The sequence below is a fragment of the Danio rerio genome, chromosome 5, assembly GCF_052040795.2.
Source record: "Danio rerio strain M-AB ecotype USA chromosome 5, GRCz13ab, whole genome shotgun sequence".
Taxonomy (NCBI): domain Eukaryota; kingdom Metazoa; phylum Chordata; class Actinopteri; order Cypriniformes; family Danionidae; genus Danio; species Danio rerio.
The window spans coordinates 23,385,105-23,400,422 of record NC_141025.1 but is presented as its reverse complement, the minus strand read 5'-3'; the positions used below and the strand labels follow the sequence as shown (position 1 = coordinate 23,400,422).

General features: G+C 34.4%; 1 long non-coding RNA gene across 1 annotated transcript in view; it reads right to left on the bottom strand.

The window, feature by feature from the left end:
* The window catches only part of LOC147843941 (uncharacterized), a 560,137-nt gene that overhangs the window by 254,351 nt on the left and 290,468 nt on the right, over positions 1-15,318 (bottom strand). The window lies entirely within an intron of this gene.

The following is a 15,318-nucleotide window of genomic DNA, read 5'->3' as shown; positions in this document are numbered from 1 at the left end:
TGGCTCTCTATAATCTACAGAATGTCTTTCTGCTAATGAGCGTCTGCTTGTCCAAATTGTAAATTGGAGCAAAATTCATGCAGTTTCTTGCTGCCTCAAGCTGAATTTAACATGTCTTTTTGATAGAAACACATCGTAGAGAAGATCACACAACTGCCAGCAAATACATAAGAGGTTTATGTTGAGATTATCAGGCTAATTAATGCTATTTAACTGTAAGAGCTATAATATAATTACATTTTGTCAGCTTCTGTTGCACTGTAGAAAAAATATATCAGGGTCTTGTTTATATGTTTTATGTGTTTTTATAACACGTCAGCCATATTTGTTTCCCTCATCTGCATGCATGAGCAATTCTCAGGCAGCATCGTGATGAATGGAAACATTCTACTCATGTTTACAGTATTTTCAAATAGTAATGGTGTAAATAGATGTGAAGCATTAATTGCAGTTTCATGCAGTTTTATCCCCCTGAATATATTTATTTGACATTGAGCTTTTTTCTGGGCATTGCAGACAGCGGCTAATGCATTAATACTGAATTTTGAGCTGTTGAGATTAAATGATTGAATGATTGTGGCGTTTTTATCAGCAGTCACACATATGCTCTCTTCAGGACCAAACAATGTCAGAATAATTGACAAGTTTTTTTATAACGCTATCTTAATACCTATAATAATTATAGTTAATTATAGACTGTAAAAAGTGAAAACTTAAACAAATTACTTTGACTTGCTACAATTAAATAAATTAAGTTGGACAAACTTGATTTATGACAGTTTTCAGTAATAAATGTAGTACTTCTAGGTTGAACAAGTTTTAGTCATTTGAAACAAAAGTATTATTATATCAACATTGGAAGGAGTATTATTATTTGTTATATAATAATTATTTGTACTTTAATAAAATATTATTACTATTATTTTCACATGGGAATGAAATTATCTGTACCGTAATAAAATTATTATTATTATTATTTTAACATAGGAATGAAATTATCTCTACTGTAACAAAATTATTATTATTATTACTATTATTATTATCATCATTATATTAACATTGGAATTAAATTATTGGTATTGTAATAAAATTATTATTATTATTTTTCATAGGAATGAAATCATTTGTACTGCAATAAAATAATAATATTAATAATAATAATAATAATAATAATAATAATAATTATTATTATTATTATTATTATTATTATGATTATTATTATGATTATCAGTATTATTATTATTATTATTATTATTATTATTATTATTATTAATATTAATATTATTATTATATTAACGTTGGAAAAAAAATATTTGTACTGTAATAAACATATTATTATTATTATTTTAAAATGGGAAGGAAATTATTTGTACTGTAATAAAAATATTATATCAACATGGTAAGGAATTTATTTGTACTGTAATAAAAGTATTATTATTATTATTATATTAACAAGGGTAGGAAATTATCATAATGGAATAAAAGTATTATTGTTATATTAACATTAGAATTTAATTATTTGTACCGTATAAAAGTTTTATTATATTAACATGGGTTGGACATTATTTGTACTGTACTGTTCTTTATGCACTGTTCCATTCTTGTTCTCTTAAATAAATGACTAAAACTTGTTACACCTAAAAGAACTAACTTAATTTATTTCTGAAAACTGACATAGATTTTGTTTGTCAAACTTCATTTATTGAAAAAGTTTAAAGCAATTTATAATTTATATAATATGGCCAGGTCTGAGATCTGAGCTTTTGTTTAAACCTCACTGATTCTTTCTTGTGGCATCAAGTACAGTATGTACATTATGAATTGAGCTCACACACTGCTGTGTGGCCAGCTTGACCACTATTCATTATCTCACAAAGTTAATTGTTGTTAATGGTTAGTCTGAGTGAGCAAAACCAATAAATATTGCATAATTAACTGATAGGATCTAATTTTAATGTACTGTAACACTGAAGTGACAGCTAAAGATGTTGTACCCTTGAGAAAGACACTTAACCCTGAAGATGTTCCATGCAAATGATGGCCTTTATAATATGCAGTTTATCAACATTTAGAAAATATCTACTTATGGTCATATCTTGGGTAAAAGGCGCTAAAGGACAAGGGTTTTGCAAGGACATGGGGTGATAAGGCTGTAATATGTACTGATAATAAACATTAGGTAGTGAAGGATGGTAGTCAGAGGGTAGTTTTCAGATCACTGCCTTTCTAAACTGATATTTCAGCATTTTAGTCATTTTTATGATGTTTTGAGCACCTTCCTTTATCCCTGATGGAATTTTAAGCATGCAATGAATTGTACATGACATCATTTTACCTCAATATCTGCTCTTACAAATTAATTTCTGAAATATTTCAGAGAATTACCTCAGCTACTGCACATATTATGTGGTGCCATAGCAACAAACTGTGATTTTAAGTCCATGGGGGTTTGTGTCACTATAAAAATAAGATTATAATCAGCTATTATCATTTCGACAAAAAAAAAAAGAACACAAAACTGCAATTAACTTAATAATTAGTCTGTAAAACTGGCTTTTAAAATCTACTGTATTGTTCAGAGAACAAAATGGAGTAATGTTCTTAAGTAGTTCATGTTCCAGAGCTGTAAGCAAACGGTGTAGCACAAATGCTAATTTCCCAATGAAAATTCACATAGATATAAAGGGCTGGCTATTGCATAGTCGCTTTAAACACTCAAAGACAAGTTGAAGATGGTCACAGATTTGCACATCAATATATAGCAGAAGATTTTAGATCTAAACTGTATGTCCATTGAGCATCATATACTGTATGTATGAAATTGAGCTCTAAAGTCGTTTTGAAAAAAAAAACAAAAAAACCAAGACTCAGTCTCAATCTTTCATCCACTGACACCTAAAAACACACCAAAAGCACACTTAGTTTGAAGTAAATTTGTTAAGACAGCTAGAGCTTTGATTGTGTCTGAGTAAAGTCAGACATCGTGTTATATGTCTGTCTGAAGTGATAACACAGAGGAGACTTCTGTTGTACTGCATCATCCTTATAGGATACTGTTTTCCAGAGGGGTTTGTGTTGCTTTGAACTACTGCAAAATGAGGATTTTACTTCTATAATTTAAGCCAGCCTCAAAAGAATTGAATGTATTGTTGCACTTTTTTTGAGGTGTTAAATCCCTCTGTGTTGCTATTTGATCTTGTGTGACGTGTGTCATGCGTGTGCATTTGAAGGCCACGCACTTGTGAAATATAAATGTCTATTTGGATGTTTTTCAGTTCTTCAAGACTGAATTTCACAGTTTGATTTTCCAGTTGCACTGGGAGTAGTTTGCAGCTTTAAGCGTGTTGTGATTTTTACTGTTGTGAAGTTGTGTTGGTTTAATTAATACACAAATTGAAATTATATGGATTATACTCATTAATGAGCTTGTGCCTGTTTCCTCTGTGCCTGTTAGTTTAATGTTATGTATATCTTTCAAAGGTTATAAATGAACTTAAAAAAAAGATTTTTAACTCATTTATTCCAAGATTTTTCAAACAAATATGTTTATGTTTTTCCTGTTGATCTAACAGCATTCCTTATCAGGGAAGCACAACAAAAAGCTGAAGTAACATTGTTTGTACACAATATTTGTACACTCTCAGAAATAAAGGTATGCGAGCTGTCACTGGGGTAGTACCTTTTTAAAAGGTACACATTTGTACTTAAAGGGTTTATATCGGCACCTCAAAAGTATATATTAGTCCCTAAAAAATTTAAGAGGAACACTTTTGTACTTTTTAGGTAGTAATATGTATCCTTGAGAAATTAATATGGACCTCATGAGGACAAACTTTGAAAAGGTGCCACCCCAGTGACAGCTCGCAAACCTTTATTTCTGAGAGTGTAGGATGTAAAACAGTCCAAAAATACCAAAAGCACTGGAGTCTGAACATCGAGAATTGAGATTTTTTTGGGATGATTATGACAAAAAGCCTGTATTTTCTTTGCTATTTAAATAAATAAATAATTAAAATCTTTTATGCAGTGTGTCATGGAATTAAACATGTTTCTATATCTGTTACATTAATTGCAAACATCTAAACTTGCAATACCACAGAAGTACTATTTTTATTTTCAGCCAACCATTTATTTTTTTGAAGTGAAGAACATTTTAATGATCTATCGGACCATTTGTGGATGGCTCTGTGGCTTAGAGGTTAGTACAGTTGCCTCACTGGTTAAAAAGCTCAGGTCAGGATGCTTTCTGGTGCTCAGGTTTCCCCCACAGTCCAAAGACATGTAGCATAGGTTAATTGGATAAAGTAAAAGTGGCCACAGTGTGTGTGAATGGCAGAATGTGTGGGTGTTGGATGAAGAAGGAAGGGTATACAGCAAAAAACATGTACCAGAGTAAGAGATGCTTCATTCAGCTTTATTAAACCCCTGCTAAATAAAGAAATACACTAAAGGGAACGATGGTTAAGAACGATTTAAACTGTAAAGAACTTTAATATTAAATAAATTGATTCCATGAAAACATTTTCACGAAACTGACAATGCAAAAAAGAACCTTTATTTGAAGAGTGTAATGCATCTAATCTCTATTTATTATAATATAAGTAGAAAAAAAAGGAAAATTGCTGTTTTTATTTCTTAAGAGAATATATAAATCTCTCAAGCACTCTCGTGTTAAAAATGGGTTATTTGGTTAAATATATTAAGGTTTATTTTTGATTAATATAAAACATGTTTGTCATTGAAGCATGAAATGAAGTGCAGTCAGCTTTTTTTCCTATTCACCCTGTTCTCAAGGTAAAATCTTCTAAACATTTTTAAATAAATTTTGGACCGCACTTTCAGTAACAGGATTTAGAAGCATACAATAATCATCTGTAAAAGAAATGAAGTCAACACTGAATATCAATCATACCAAACAATCATTTTTGCTTGTTTGATATTCTTATATTTTTAATTATAGTTTTTATATTGTATTTCAGCAAACAATTTCAAGGAAAAGGAGTGATTTTATTTATTCATTTATTTATTCATTCATTTTTCTTACAAACAAATTCCTGAAATGAATGAATGAATGAATGAATGAATGAATGAATGAATGAATGAATGAATGAATGAATGAATGAATGAATGAATGATTGAATGACCAAAGAACCTAATGAGGGAAGGAACAAATTATGAAAGAAGGAACAAAATATGAATGAATGAACAAACAAACAAATGAGCGAGCGATCGAATGAGCAAACGAATGGAGAAACAATGCAAGAACCAAATGAATGAAGGAAGGATTCCAGAAAGGATTTTATTTTAGCAAACGATTTTAAGGGAAAAAAATACTTTTATTCATTCATTTATTCGTTCATTTTCCTTCAGCTTAGTCTCTACATCAGAGGTCACCACAGCGGAATGAACCGCCAACTATTCCAGCATATGTTTTACACAGCGGATGCCCTTCCAGCCACAACCCAGTACTAGAAACAACCATATACACTCTGACATTTCCACACATACTCATACACTACGGCCAATTTAGCTAAAATAATTCACCTAAATTGCATGTCTTTGGACTGTGTGGGAAACCGAAGCACCAGGAGATAACCCATGCAAACGCAGGGAGAACATGCAAACTCCACACAGAAATGCTAACTGGTCCAGCTGGTACTCGAACCAGCAACCTTCTTACTTTGAGGTGAGCCACCATACTACTGATAGATTTTATTATATATTATAATAATATACTTCAGTATTCCTAACACCATGACAACCCAGATAGCAAAGAATTCTGGCCCAGATTTGCCATCAAAGCTGGCCCAGCAAGCATTCATCTGGCACTGGCATATACAGTAGCATGTGGGCCAAACATGGCCCAGGTTTAGCAGAGGTGGCACCGTCTTTTAGGCGGCACACAAGACATGGGCCAGATGTCAAATGTACTGTAGTTTTTGGCCCAGATATTAAAAATGTAAATGTGGGCCGTGTATGTTTGGTCTGTCTTGACCCACATTTAAAACCCTTTTAAATATTTTAAAGAAGTAAGAGTAAAGAAATATTTTAATACACAAAATAATTTCCATCTTTCTGTTTGCATCTTTTAATGCCTTCATTTTATCCTAGGAAACAATCAAAATGTAATTGTTTGAATTATTAATTGATTCTTTCCTGTAGGTTGCTACTGGAATTGTGCTTTCAGACAATGGCCTAGTTCAGGCCCAGTTATGAGTTATTAACCTAGCTAAAACTTGGCCCAAACATGGTCCATATGGGCCAAGCAAATACTGATTCTGTGGGCCAGAGCTGGGGCAGAGAAAATTTGCGAAATGAATAATGTGGGAAATGAATAATTATAGGGTTTTGTTCTGATAAAACTGTGTTTTTTAAATTAAAAACAATACCTATGCCAGATTATATATCCCCTCACTGAAGTCACCACATGAGTGCTTAATTCAAGCCATACCTCTTAATGTCACATGCACACTCCAAGGGAAATGTTATTTGGCCTGTCCTCCACGCAACACTGGCATTGCTGATGCCCTAAAACAAATCTTTGTAAAATGGGTTGAAAAGATTTTTCAGAAAGCCACCAGTTGCATATGTGGATATAGGCAAAATGCCACTTGTTAAAAATGATGACATCACAATAACATGTGACCACAAGGAGGGAAAGCCCTGTACATAATCAAAAACAACAATGGCAGACTGCAGAGCTGTGTTTGTGCTGCAGGTGCTGTAAAATAAATATAGTTTGTGTGGGACAGTGTGGGACATTTTACCAACACTAATATAACCATAACATAAACTGTTAAATGTTGTTATAGAAAAGCATTTATATACAAACTTTTGGCTCATGAAAATACTATGTTCTTTAGACCATTCCAGAAAACCTCATTACACCATACAGCAACATAATAGAATGCATTTCAAGAGTTCACACTTAGCTGATCATTGATAATAAAGTGTGTTTGGCATGCTGTCCCTGGAGAGAGCCCTAAGCTAAGAAGATCCTTCAGCCTGGGGCTCCCTCCCGTTTCATTGGGAGAGAGGGGAGTCTGAGCTCAGGTCTCAAGAGCTCACACGAATTGCTTCACTCGCCTTATTCCTTGATCATGCTGACTACACCAGCACACGATTATTCAGTAAATGGCGGGTACTAAAACACTCATACTGAGACAATTTGGTTTATTCAATTTATTTACTGTATACTGCATGTCTCCTGTGGGAGGAAACTAAATTACCCAGGGGAAACACATGCGAGCATGGGCAGAACATGTAAACTGCACAAAGAAACGGCAACTGACACAGCCGGAACTCAAACCAGCGACCTTCTTGCTGTGAGGCAACAGTGCTAGCCACTGAGCCACCGTGCCACCCTGTCCTGAATTAATCTAGAAAAGAGGGGTAGGAGTAGGGGTGGATGGAAGGATTCTTCAAGGTGAAGATGATGAAAGCTCCAGACACACTAGAGTTTGAGCTTGCGAAATTCTGTTGTATGGTGCTGCGAAAAGCGGCGGGATTAATCAAGATTAGACATTTAAAAAGTGAGCGATTGCTCCATAGTTTAAATTTCTGTCCAGGGAGGTCATGTTTTGATCCTCGTTTGGTCTCACACTATCAAGTGATGCTATTTCACCGCACAACCTTGAGTTTCCGGTCGACGCATTTGTGTGCATATAAATTGAAGTCTATGGGCATATATCATGTTATCATAACAATCAAATGTGGCAATAAGATCATAACTGTACTGTGCATTTACACAGTGGCCATAATCATCTATGTATACACACCGAAACACCATTAACATTATAGCAAACACTGTAAAAAGCTCATTCTCAGCTTTTCTGACAGGTTATTTCAGTGTCATCAAGTGTCAGAATGTTGTGGGACTGCTGTACAGGTGTTATTATTAGGGATTATAGATAGTGAAATTTAGCAGTTTTTATTTTAGCGTTTGTTTCATAAAGCATGGTGGTAAAACTCAAATGCAGTTATGAATATACTAAAACATGTTTGTTTGTCATAAATAAAAATAAAGGGGTAGGGGTAAGAGGATTGTGATGGGGCCTAAATAACTGGCTTTATTTACAAAATTTTAAAACCAACAGAATGTGACATGAAACCAGGCGCAGACTTAACCAATAAGCGAGGTAAGCAGCAGCTTATAGGACCCTACGGTGTTGGGAGACCCCAACCAATGCAAAGAAGCCTATATAAATCTTATAGCTTTTTTCTTTTTTTTTTTTGTAAATTTACTATCATATGTTGTAAATCTGTCTATAACCATTAAAATTTTAATGCTGTTACTTCAAAACCTGGGGCCCCATGAGTAGTGGAAGTTTACTTAATTTTAATTTAATTTAACCTTAAGAAGATAAAACGAATATACAGAAAAATATTTATAGAGAGAAAGTGTTTTGAGTTTTAATAGGGTCTCCAAATCACTAAGTGAATCACTAGGAGGCAAGGGGTGAAAAATGCTGTTTGGTGGAGTTGGTGATCTGTGTTTGTATGTTTTTTGGCAGTAGATAAAACTGTTTTTTAAAACTTATTACGGGTGAAAAACATTACACAGCAACTTTTTTGGTATTACAACAAGAAAAAGTAATCATGATTAATTGCAAAATGTCAAGATCAAGTGCCAAGGTCAGCATACATTCGTTCTAATGGTGTTGTTTTGTTTAAAATTTCTCGTTTTTGTGGCCAGACGTGGTGTAATATCACAGAATGAGGATGAAATCTATGCTATTTTTTAGTACTTCAATGCAGTCGTAAAGTCTAGGTCAATTTGGATTGAATAATAAATATACATTGAGCTTACAAAATACCCAGCATGGCTTGAAGAACAGAGACAATTCAGATATTGACATTCGTTTATTGTTCAAGTTTTATCTATTCTTTTAATTTCAATCATCTTTATCCTCTTTGCCCAGCAGCAGTCTAGTGCCCAGTATGAATGAAACAGAAATTACATAAAAATGTGCGATCACAACTCTATTTCAGAGGTTTCTTTTCCGTCCTGCTTCAGCACATCCGTTTGTGTATTTTATATGATCCTGAAAAGCTTGATTAGCTGCTTCAGTGAAATTGACTTTGGAACTGGAAACGTTTCCCAAAAAAGACACTGTAATTTGAATGGCCTCTATGCTCATGTTAAGTCTGTTTCTCTGTAGGTCTACTTAATCATCGATCCGGCCCATTTCCAGAGCAGATGGTTTCGAGAGCGAGTCAAGAGCATAAGACTGATTTCTGCAAAGACCCCACAATCTACATGGTAAAAAGCACTTTAGAAATGAAGATCAATTGAAGATGAATTGAGCTCTGTTGGATAGCAGGCATTCAGGGTAAGACTTTCAGAAAATTCATACATTTTTTTTTGGATTAGTCCCTTATTGCAGGGGTCATTACAATGGAATTAACTGCCAACTATTCTGGCTTGTTTTATCCAGTAGATGCCGTGGATGCCAGCTGCAACCCAGTATTGGGAAACACCCGTACACACTCATATACTTCAGCCAATTTAGTTTATTCAATTTGCCTATAGCGTTTATTTTTGGACTGTGTAGGAAACCTGAGCACCCAGAGGAAAGCAACTGTGCCACCCTATTTAAGATGATATACAGTTCTGTAAAAATAACAAATTACAAATACTCAAACTACTTTAATTGAGTAGTTTTTCTCACGAATTGTAATTTGCTAAGTAGTTTTAAAAATGTATACACTTTAGTGCAATATCGATACTGTACATTTATTCCACTTGTTTCCTTCAACCTGCAGTCACTACTTTATTTCTTTCTTGTCAGGTGATTGGCTAAATTAAAAATCAGTCATGCGATTCCTGTCCAATCAAATTGGACATAAAATTAAATTGCATCATACTGAACAACCACAACCACTTTTGTAAGCATTAAAAACTACCAAGAACATGTCCAAAATCTTTACATGCATTGACCCAGATAGTTTTATAGACTGCATGTCACTGATGAGAAAATGAAGGGCGTGACGTCGTCTGTATGACGACGTCACCAAGCAGCCTTAAACTATCACTTACTGGAACGAATGAAGAATAGAAGGAAGGGCCTAATGAAGGAAGGACCGAACAAAGAATAGAAGGACCGAATGAAGGAAGAACTGAACTAATAAAGGAGGGAAGGATCAAATAAATAAAGAAAGGATTCCAGGTAGGACTGAACAAACTAAAGAAAGAAGGAAGGAACGAACAAAGGAATGAGCGAACAAATGAAGGGAGAAACAAAGGAAGGACCAAATGAATGAAGAAAGAATTCAAGGAAGAATTGAACAAACTAAGAAAGGAAGGAACTAACAAAAATATAAATGAATGAAAAAATGAATGAATGAGTGAACGAATGAAGGGAGGAACAAAGGAAGGACCAAATGAATTTGGGGGTGTAGAGGGGTTGGTGCGGTTGATCGCGGAAGGGTGTCATGAACAAAAAAGTGAGCCGGGCGGGGGTGTCGTTGACAAAAATGAAGAGGGTTGGGAAGTCATGAAAGAAAGTGAAAGTGAACAGCGGACGGGGGAGGAGTACGGTTGTGGATGGGGATCGGTAAAATGAAGTGCCGGATCAGATTTCAGAGGTTCTGGATCCGGGTCGGGCGTGTCCCGCGACAAATTAAGTCCTGGTTTACACATCTCTGCACAAACTGCATATAAATGCAAGAACAAAATATGAAGGAACGAATTAATGAATAAATGAAGAGAGAAACATAGGAAGAACTAAATCAGTGGAGGAAGGAGTGAACAAACTAATGAAGTAAGTTGGGAAGGAAGAATGAACGAACAAACAAAAATATGAACTAATGAATGATCGAATAAATAAGCAAACATTCGAATGAACAGATGAATGAAGGAAGGAACGAATGAAAGAAGGAAGGAACAAACAAACAAACAAATAAAGCAAGGACAGGACAAATAAACTATGGAAGGAAGGTTGGAATTAATAACGAATGTGTGAACCTAAATGCACTACAGAATGTTACATTTACACATCACTGCACAAACTGCATGTAAACGCATCAACTTTTCCCAGCAAAATACGCAACACTCACTTCTTTCGAGTACTTTTAAAAGGGCTACTTTTTACTCATATTTTGAGTGATATTAACAGATACGTTTACTCTACTTGCACTGTACATTTGGGCAATTAATGGTACTTTTACTTGAGTATGACCTTTAAGTAGTGATTTCACCACTGATGATATATTTTGTCCATATCACCCATCCCGACTAAAATATAAATGGAGGCTTTCTTTATATATTTTACATTCATTTTATTTTTATTAAACTTTTTTGTGTAATTGAGTTTTTGAATGTTTTTAAATACAGTATGTCTGTTGCTACAATACTCCACCCTCACCCAGTGATCTCAATCTCGTTATCACTGATAACTAACCAGTCATTTGATTCCCATCGCTGTCTTCATCACAAGGACCAAAGAAAAGCACACTCTTCCGCTCAGTTCCTCAATTCGTCTTCGACAATCTCTGTGTCATCCTTGTGTTCTCTAACATCTGCTCCCTCTCTGCCCACTCTCACCTGAAAACACTTACCTTCCTCAGCTCCTGGAACTCCGTGATCTCTGTGCTGCACTTTGTGGGTTTCATTATCCCTCATCTGTCATTGATCTGCTTCCCTTGGCTCTGGTAGATAACAAAATCTGAGTTACTAATTCATCAAAGTTCAAAACAGGCTTTGATTCTTCCGTACTCGCCTGCATTTTCTTTCATATCAAAGTGTTCAGTAAACACACCTGTTTGGTTCAATAACATCCTGTCTCGAGTCTTTATGTGTCTATATTTATTCATTTTATTTTAGTATATGAAGATTTTAAAAGATGTAAAGCGGCCACTTTTTTAGGTACACCTATGTCTTACTGCTCGTTAATGCAAATTTCTAATCAGTCAATCACAATGCAGCAATTCACTGCATTTAGGCAACCCGGTACTAGTAAGCTGTACCTAATAAATGGAAGCAAGAAACGTGTACAGCTGAAATAAAAATCTAGTTTCTTACATATCATTTTAATATTTAACATTTTGTTTTAATTAAATAGTTTTATATAGTCACACTTTACAGCAGGTTACATTAGTTAATGTATTTACTGACATGAACTAATCATATTTGTGGAGCATTTATTAATATAGTTTAACATTTACTAATGCATTATTAAAATAAAAAATCACGCTTGTTAACATTAGTTGATGCGCTTTGTGTTAACATGAACTAAATATGAATGACTGTATTTACATTATGTTAAATAACATGAACAAATACTGTAATTAACATACTGTTCATTGTTCATGTTAGTAAATGCAAACTAATAAAATCTTATTGTAAAGCACTACCAATTATATAATAATAGACATAAATAGACATGGACTCTCAGTAGTGATTATTAAACCACACTGAACTGAGCTAAACTGAACTGAACTTAAACTCTGAAAACTGAACTACACTTTCAATTTACTATGATCTTATATGTGAAGCTGCTTTGACACAATCTACATTGTACAAGCGCTATAGAAATAAAGGTGAATTGAATTGAACATAATATATATGTAATAATTCTGGTAACAACACCACATAGCTGCTGTGAAGTGTACAGGAACTGCATTTTCTCCAGTTTCTCCCTGTGTAATTTTCTCCTCTTCTGTACTCAGCGCTGCTCTCCTGCATTCTAGACCTCATCTGGTAATTGTGGCTGCAGTCGCTGTGCAATGCTTCAGGAGGTTTTATTATAAGAGCGAACAAGATGAAGTTCTGTTCAATGAACATCAGACAGTGGAGTGGTCAAGGTCCTGTGTTTGCTGGTAGTATTTAATGCATGAAGCGAGCTTAAATGTGAGCCATTTTCGCAGCAGTCAGATGGTGCTGTGCGGTTTGCTATTAAATGAGTGCTTTAGGTCTTATCATTAGGTTGCATAAGACGCTTGAAAAAGCAAGACAAAAAAATTGTTATGCATTACTTTGACCCCAAGGTGGTGCTTGTCTTCTGTATTAAAGGAACTATACAGTCAGAGTAGCTTTTCATAAGATATATATATATAATTACAAATCACATCTTATAAAAGAGCTCTGCTACACAGGGACATGATTTAAAGCCTGAGAATGTGAATGTGTTTTTTTTACTAAACAGGATATTTGCAAGCAGTGTGCATTGGCTTGCTTTCTTTTGTATTCTAATTCTGTCTGGAAAATTCAAGGCTATTGATCATTAGTGCAGTTTCAGTCTGGCCTTCAAAGATCCCCTGAAGTGCCTTGAACCACAGAGTCACTCAATGTTTGGATGTCATTTCCAGTGAAACAGAAAGACAGGGTGGGACATATCGAGCAGCTTTCATCTAGGTTACTGTATCAAAACAGATCACAACACAGCTTTTAATTTGACTTGTCAAGACTGCCAGGCTTACAAAAAAAAAAAAAAAATAATTTAAACAAGCTCTTTCCCACAATCAGAAAAAGGACAGATGCACTAAATAAACAGTCAAATACAATGAAAGACAGCTCCATGGAATCGTTTTAATTCAGAAGTTTAAGAACTGAAGAAACGAAGGCTCAAAAAAAATTCAATTCATTTACATCACAATTTACAAATTTTGGACCCTATCTTACAACCGGGGCAACACGGTGCAAAACTGTTTGTTGCTATTTTCAGACCAGCGCAAGCCTTATTTTCACGTTTTGTGCCATGTTGTTTAAATAGAAAATCCATTTGTGCCAGTTTGTGAAAACATAAGTGTGCTGGTCCAAAAAGGCGGTGCGTTAAGGTGCATTGTTGGTGTGTTGCTATTTTGAGGAGCTAAATAAGACTGTGCCATTGATGAAAAACAGGTCTAATGTTTAGCGCACCGCATGTTAGTTATGCGCCTATGCAGGTCCAAATCCACATTGCTTAATAGACACAAGATGCAATAAACAAATATGTTTATAAAAAATTTAAGGATTAAAATCTTACAAAATTATTATTTTCTACATTAATATAAAAACCACTGCCTGCATGCATCATCTCGGGGGGCTTTTTTAGTTCAATAATGCCAATTGCATTTTTATAATGTTTTAGTAGCTGATTATTTATTATATGCATATTTATATTTGTTTTAATAAAAAAAAATTTAGATTTGTCCACCTGTCGAGTTGTTAGAACTGAATTTAGATATAGTCTTAAAACAAATCTTTGCGCTTAATAATATGCAGGATGGTCTTTATATTATGGTCTGTTTTACATTTAGTTTTTCCATTTACAAAGTCCGCCATGTAAAAAACAAATGCTCCATGGTGCGACAAAATTGAATTGACTCTTAAATTAAATGGGAGATTGGTTTAAATCACACGCATAACTCATTAAGAGAATAAGCTCAACCCTGTTAGACCATGTGCCAGGGCACATAGCTTATTTTTCAATCCTTAAAATAGCAAAAGTAGATTCGGACACGCACTTAATACTTTTGTGCCATGCACTTTAGACTTTGCATCTAGATTGTTAAAACAAATTCCATTGATTTTCTTCTGCACCAAAAGAAAATACACTTAATGCTCAACTATATACTGTAGGCGTGCATGCAGAGTAGACCTGGTTAATAAGAATGATTTGTTAAGGGTTGAATTTAGACCGGAATTGTCAAGCTCAATAATTGCAAACAGAGGACCAGAAGCACACACAGCAATCTGACGACCAAACCATTCTCACAAAGGCTGTTCTATGCATGCAAACAAAAGGTGGTGCAAGTACTAAGGTGTTCATGCAGTGAAGTAAAGAGGGTGCTAAAATAAACCAGCATGAGGCCTTAGGGGTCAGTTTGTGGGTTATATTGGCATATATCCAGTAAGCACTTTGAATATAGCCAGACTATGATGCTCAGTAAAAACCCAGCAGGCATTTCCTTTGAACAAAAAGTGCTATATTTATTTTCCTTTTTAACATTTCTGATGGTTTAATTAAAGGTTGCTAAAAACTATTCATCAGCAGGTAATGTGTGTCATTACCAAAACACAACTTTTCAAAATAAAAGCTTAGAAAGAGTCAATGTTTGACTGTTGGCCCTGTCTCCCGCTGTGATTTTAAAGTACTCTTACATAATGCGTTCACATTTTATATAGTAATATAGCTGTTGGTTGGGGTAGTTAAAGTAAATACTATAGATCGGTTTTTACAGCCAACTATGAGTTGTCAGTAATTCCAGCTTTATTTCTGGCACAAAACTAAGTTGATTTGCAACATATTTGCATAATACATTGCTTAAGAAGGAATGTATTATGGAAATATGTTGTAAATCTACATATTGAAATTGAATTTAACCTCCTCAAACACT